Below are 6,000 nucleotides of genomic sequence, written 5' to 3'. Positions count from 1 at the left end.
CTAAGAAAAGGCCACCAAATGGATAATCTGGCCCTTGTTTCTTTTGTACAGCGCATATAATATACAGTCTGTCCATGACGACGGCACTAAACGCAACAGTAATGAAAACCGGAACGCTTATTAAGCATGCAAGGGCTTCATACCATGAACGATTGGCAGAATGCCAATCTGCGCAAGCAGCTGCCTAGTGATTAACAGCACGCAAACTGCATAACGCCAAAGCATCGAACAGTGCTTAACGCTTTTCAAATAGCCCGAAAGATTCTGCTGCTAAACTGCTTATAAAAATGAAAAAGAAATCTTCCACCTACCGCCAAGCGCAATGCCTTCAGTTTGAAACGTGTAAAGGTGCTTCCCGGAGCGACTAATTTACTGCTCTCTAATTTTTTTCGCCAAAAGCGTTTGTGGTTGCATATATTTTGATTGGGTGAATCTAGATATTTCTTCAAGCCTCGTGTTTTGCTTGCGGTAACTTCCCAAAATTATTTAGATTGGTTGCCAGGAACCGTAAAAATACTGCTACTTTTAAGCTATACGAAAACGGCAGCGCACACACTGCTGATGCATGCCCAGCTAACATGGTCTTTCATCCGGGTACGCTAGCAGTTATTCAACTATACGTCTCTGTTTGAAAATTCTTCATGCTAACACAATTTCCAGATATATACGTAAAGCGTGTCACGAGAATTTCACTGCACATGCGACGCAGCATTATTCGCGGCCGGATCGAGCGCCGCGAAATCAGATCTGCCGCACTGGCTGCTCAACACACACAATCCGCTTAGTGGCAGCTCAGTATCAAGTTAAAACATGGTGTACTTCCTTTGTTACGCACATCAGCTATGATGCTAAAATCAACAAGCGTGAGCGATCGCTTGCCGTAGAACATTCCGTGTAGTAAAGTGAGAACAAGCGCACGTTATCAAATCATGGGCCGTATTCTGTAGCGGTTCGCTTTGGAACCGGTTCGGTCTAGCTGTTGCCATTGGTCGGCGCTTCGATGTCGTCATCCCTGGGGGGCGGGACGACAAATTTTGTTGACGTCACACAGGTTGCCAATCATCTGGAAAGGAACCGGTTCCCTGCTACGAGAGGAACCGCGGAGAAGTGGTTCGCTCGAGGGTCGCGCGCGGTGGCGAGCATGATGTCGAGGGTTGCTAGGGCAACCGTGGCTGCCGGCTAGGCTCGCACCAGCTGACGAGCCGGCAACTAGACGAGACGAGACAGAGACGGCAATGGCGGCTCCTTTGGTTGTGCTGCTGGCGAGCGCCGAAAGACAACGACGCGACGAGAGGCAATGACGCGACGCGTTCGGCACGGCCGAAGAAGAGTTTCGAAGGCATTTTAGGCTCTCCAAAGACATAGTGCGACGTCTTTGCGATGAGCTGGAAGAACATCTCGGACCTCAAATGTTTTGTGGTATCGACACTACAATGAAAGTGCTGTGCGCGCTGCGGCTTTTGCCAGCGGGAGCTTTCAACAGTGCGTCGGGAATGAAGAAGCGATTGCACTGTCGCAGCCTTCGGTCAACCGGATCATTACAGCCGTCGCCAAGGCCATTACGGTTGTGGGCAAAGAAAAAGGATGGGTTAGATTTCCATCCACGGCGCAACAGAAAGCCGCCGTCAGCTGCTGGCCCAAAACACACGACGCCTTTGCTAGGTAGGCGTGCTCCTCGACAAATGAAACGAGTATTTCGCGCTGCCATCGCTGAAACATGAGGACCCAGCCGCCTGTCCTTGTGCGACGACATCGTTTCGGTTTCGGCGCGCGAACAAGTCCTAAACGTAAACAAAGCAAGGCAAGTTGTTTGCATAACGTATGGCGCACCGCCTAGCGACTAAATAAGAAAACAACACAAATAAAATTACAACTCCCAGTAGCCGTCTGCGCCGCAAGCTCACATTTATTACTGAAAATTATATTTGCAAGTGTTCTACACAAATCAATGTTTTTTTATCAAACCAGCAACATCCTTCAATTGCTATACCGTCCTCCAAGTACAAACAAAAATGATGACGTGATCTTCCGGCAGACCGCCGCTCGTTGACTGGTTCCCCTCACGCCGCCCCGTTCCACTCTTTCTCCGAGTGACGTAATCCATACGTAACAGCCAGACCGAATCGGTTCCAAAGCGAACCGCTACAGAATACGGCCCCATGAAAATGAGAAACCGATGGTATGCCCGAGTCGCCTGCGCTACATGCAGCCGGTTCACGCTACGAAATGCGCTTACCTAATCATGAGCTATTGACGCAAAACATCTTTGCTAAAGCTTACCGTTCAGTGTAGTTGACGTGTGATGCCACAAAGAAGACACACATACACAGACACCAACGTTCAGGCAGACAACGCACACCGCTACAAGCGTTTATGTGCCTGGCGCACTCGTTGAGAATTCAAACTGACGCGGACAGACGGCGCACCGCCGCGCATGCGCAAGAGCTCCGCGCATGCGCGGGATCCGAGAAGTCAGTGCCCCTTTTTCTTTCTTTCTTTTTGCATCTTTCTCTCTCTCTCTCTGCGCGCCATGCGCGCCGGACGGGTTGTTTTTCTTTTCCACTTTTCATCCTTTTAACGCGATAGCGTTAAGGAGCTCGTGTCGCAGAAAAGCCGGTGTCGTCGGTGTCGGCGTCCGCGGCGTTAGCCGTGAGCGATAAATCACGGCAGGCACTTCATAAATAAAAAGCAACTTCCAAGATGGGCTGGGTGGGAATCGAACCAGGGTCTCCGGAGTGTGAGACGGAGACGTTACCACTAGGCCACGAGTTTATTTTTTTCTTTATTACCTTGATTTCAACACCACTTGGGATCACCGTTGGGATCACGATGTCGTCAGTTTCGTGCTTTTCACCGGTCGTCCCTTCTGCTGATGTGCACGTTTCTTTGGCCTCTTTTACCTCGACCTCTATTGAGTTAGTTGGTTCCACCGTGTCATCCCATGGGTCTTTCCAGCCGTCCGATGACTTTTCTTCATTAACAGTCATTGCCTTCTTCAGGGGCGTTAACACCGAGGGCTTGGTCTCTTTCCCTTCGCCTGCGGCTTCCACTGCGTCGACCACGTCCATCAAGTGATCTGTGACATCTTCCTTCAATGCCGGGCCTGTCACTGTGGCATAGGTTCGGACGCACTGGGTCTCGTCGTGGCCGAAGCGACGACAAAGCCCACAGCGTGGTACACGGCACTCGCGTCGGATGTGCCCGATGCCGCGGCATCGGAGGCAGAGGGGAGCTCTGCCAGGGACGTGCACGAGCGCAACATCTTCCGCCACTCGCAGCTGGTGGGGCAAGTCTTCAGCGGTGACGCCTACCTTCAGCTTGATAGTGACAGTACGGGTGGTTGACCCTTTGTCAACGCATCCTTGTACCCGCCACCTGTCCCTGGTGATCTCAGCCACCTTTCCAAAAGGCGACAAGGCAGTGCGAACGTCGTCGTCAGGTGCACCGTGAAGGAGCCAGTAGAGCTTGATACGGACGCCTCTGTCACACGGGTCGACGACCACACAGCGGCGGTCCTTGACATCAAACGCGTCTGCAGCGATAATCCTCTTTTTCCCTTCTTCGTCCTTGAAAGTCACCGCCCACAGATGGTTCATTTGATATGCACCCAGTGCAACCACTTCCGGCATGAGAGACAGCCGTGTAAGAGCGTCTCGAAAATGTTCCACTCTGTAAGGCCTCGCCTTAACGTCACCATGTAAAAAAACCGTATGAAGAACGGACGCACCTGTTGGCAGCGTTGGCAAAATCATTTGGTAGTCCTGACCTGGTTTTTCAGTTGACCTGATACCGCGGCCCAAAAGGGTCGCTGAAGCCGCTCGTGAAGAGCCCGACATTCCGCGTCCGCTCACCTCGGTGGCTGAAGAGGAAGTCCCTAGGCCACGAGTTCGATGCTTCAAAGCGGTACAAAAGCGCCTCTAGTGAACGCGGTGTTGCCTTAGAAACGAGCTGTTTCTAAGGCTCAGGCGTGCGTCGCTTGCTCAGGCGCACATTTCGTTGTCGCGCCGAACGCTGCGTTGCTCGACGCTCACCGCGTCCGATGCGGGGCGCGTAGTCGCTGCGCCGTAGCCCATTGTCTTACACCCCTTGGCGGGTCGACGGGAACGTTGTCGTGTTCAACTCTTGAAGGCGAAGCTTAAGCGTCCTCCAATTTTTTTTCATAAACGAAGGAAATGCGCTGGCAGGTTGCATTACAACTGCCGTGGGCTATCGTATGAGACTGGAACGCACACATGGTTAAATGCGCTGTTTGTAAAAGCGGTAACAGGGCCCTTCAGGCGCTTGCATTATCGCCAGCGACGATGAGTAATACAGCGCATTTCTAGCGCATGTTCCAGCGTACCGCCAAATGCGATGCCCGCACGTATGTTAGTGCAAATTTTCCGTTCATATGATAGGTGAAAGCAATGAGTACAGCAATGAGGTACTCATATGCGTGGTCGCACAGGCATACCGCCTGTGAAATACTGGGTGGGCTCAGAGAATTTGGCACATATTTTAAGTGAATGAGACGCTTTGATGAGATTATAGTGCAGGACATCATTCAACGAAAAACCGCCCGATGTTAGTGATGCAGCCGAGATATGAAGACAATGTCCAAAATATCTGAGAATCAGACGACACACAAGGAGCACACCATATGCGCGACATCGGTTCATCGCACACTCACAAAGTCCGCATTGTTAGCTACAAACATTACGAGTGTCTGTGCTGTTAGCTTGATGCCTGTTTGTAAAGCACTTGTCGCTGAAGTTCGCGTTCATAACATCTATTATCACAATTGGATCGGCGTTTTGTTTCCTTTTTTCTACTGCCGCAAAAGTCATGCTATGACAACTGTGAAGACTCTCTTGGGATTGGCGAGAGCGGCTACGTAGATCATATCATGTGGTTAACAAATGCGGAGGTATACACTATGTGCATACTAAAGTCTACAAAACCGCTCTACAGCAATCTCAGCAGTATACAACATCAGTGGTTTATGTCAAAGGCAGCTCCATATTATCCACCGGTGCCTGCGCTTGGTTACAGCATACAGCCCAGATTAACGATTTTTGTCTATTGCCAGTCTATGGGCGCCTTGCGCTGGAGTTTGAGGTATAGTAGCGGCGCCTGGCGGCGGTGCGCGAAACGTTATCTTGGTAGTACCGGCTTGGGTAGTATTGAGCCCTGGCTGTGGCGAATCACGTTTCTAGCCCGAGTTTTGCGTCGATTCGCACTTTTTTCTGCTCTGTTGCGAGTGCGAAAAGGCTCGTCACTTCTCACAGACTACGCTGACCACGCTGCGAGCTAGCCGCAGCCTATAGTTTAACGAAAACGGACTCTCCGTGAGACGTAATGCTGGAATCAGAAGGAATCGGCGACGCCGTTCCGGAGAGACCTAGCTTAGCCTCGAAAAAGCGTCACCGTCGTTACTTCTACTTTGTCGGCTGCCATGAACAAGAAGGCATCAATCCCAACATCAGATTCTACCATTTTCCTTCAAGGCCTCACGAAGCGGAGCGTCGGGCGCGCTGGATAGCTGCAGTTCGTCGCGCTGAGTAAGCGAAACTTAGCGCCATGCTGACTGCTTCGCCTGTCTTGAACCTTGCTTGATTACCTGGGTTCTAAAATTCGGTCTTTTGCACCTACAGTCCCGACAGCAGACCGAAATAGCAGCAGGCATGGCTGGTGATTCACGATTCGAGACCCGGCCACAGCGACAATTAACAATTCGACTGGTGCGAAGTGGTGAAGTTACCAGGTGGGTGCGAATGACCGTGCAGAAATGGTCGGGCTGATTCGGTGACAATTCACTACTCCACTACGAGCAGCACAGGTTAAGAGTTAAATGTGCTCATCCTTGACCTCAAGCCAGCACGTTGAGGCATCGCAGCAGGGTAGTATTGATTGCAGCACATCGATATTCGAGAGCTGTCATAAAAAGCTACATCAAGCGAGCAGCGCACGAGCTCGCGCTGCAGCGCGATTCGCACGTACGTTACTGCGAGCACATATGCA

Source organism: Dermacentor variabilis, chromosome 2 (genome assembly GCF_050947875.1).
Source record: "Dermacentor variabilis isolate Ectoservices chromosome 2, ASM5094787v1, whole genome shotgun sequence".
In the NCBI taxonomy this organism is placed as follows: domain Eukaryota; kingdom Metazoa; phylum Arthropoda; class Arachnida; order Ixodida; family Ixodidae; genus Dermacentor; species Dermacentor variabilis.
This window is presented reverse-complemented; position numbering follows the sequence as displayed.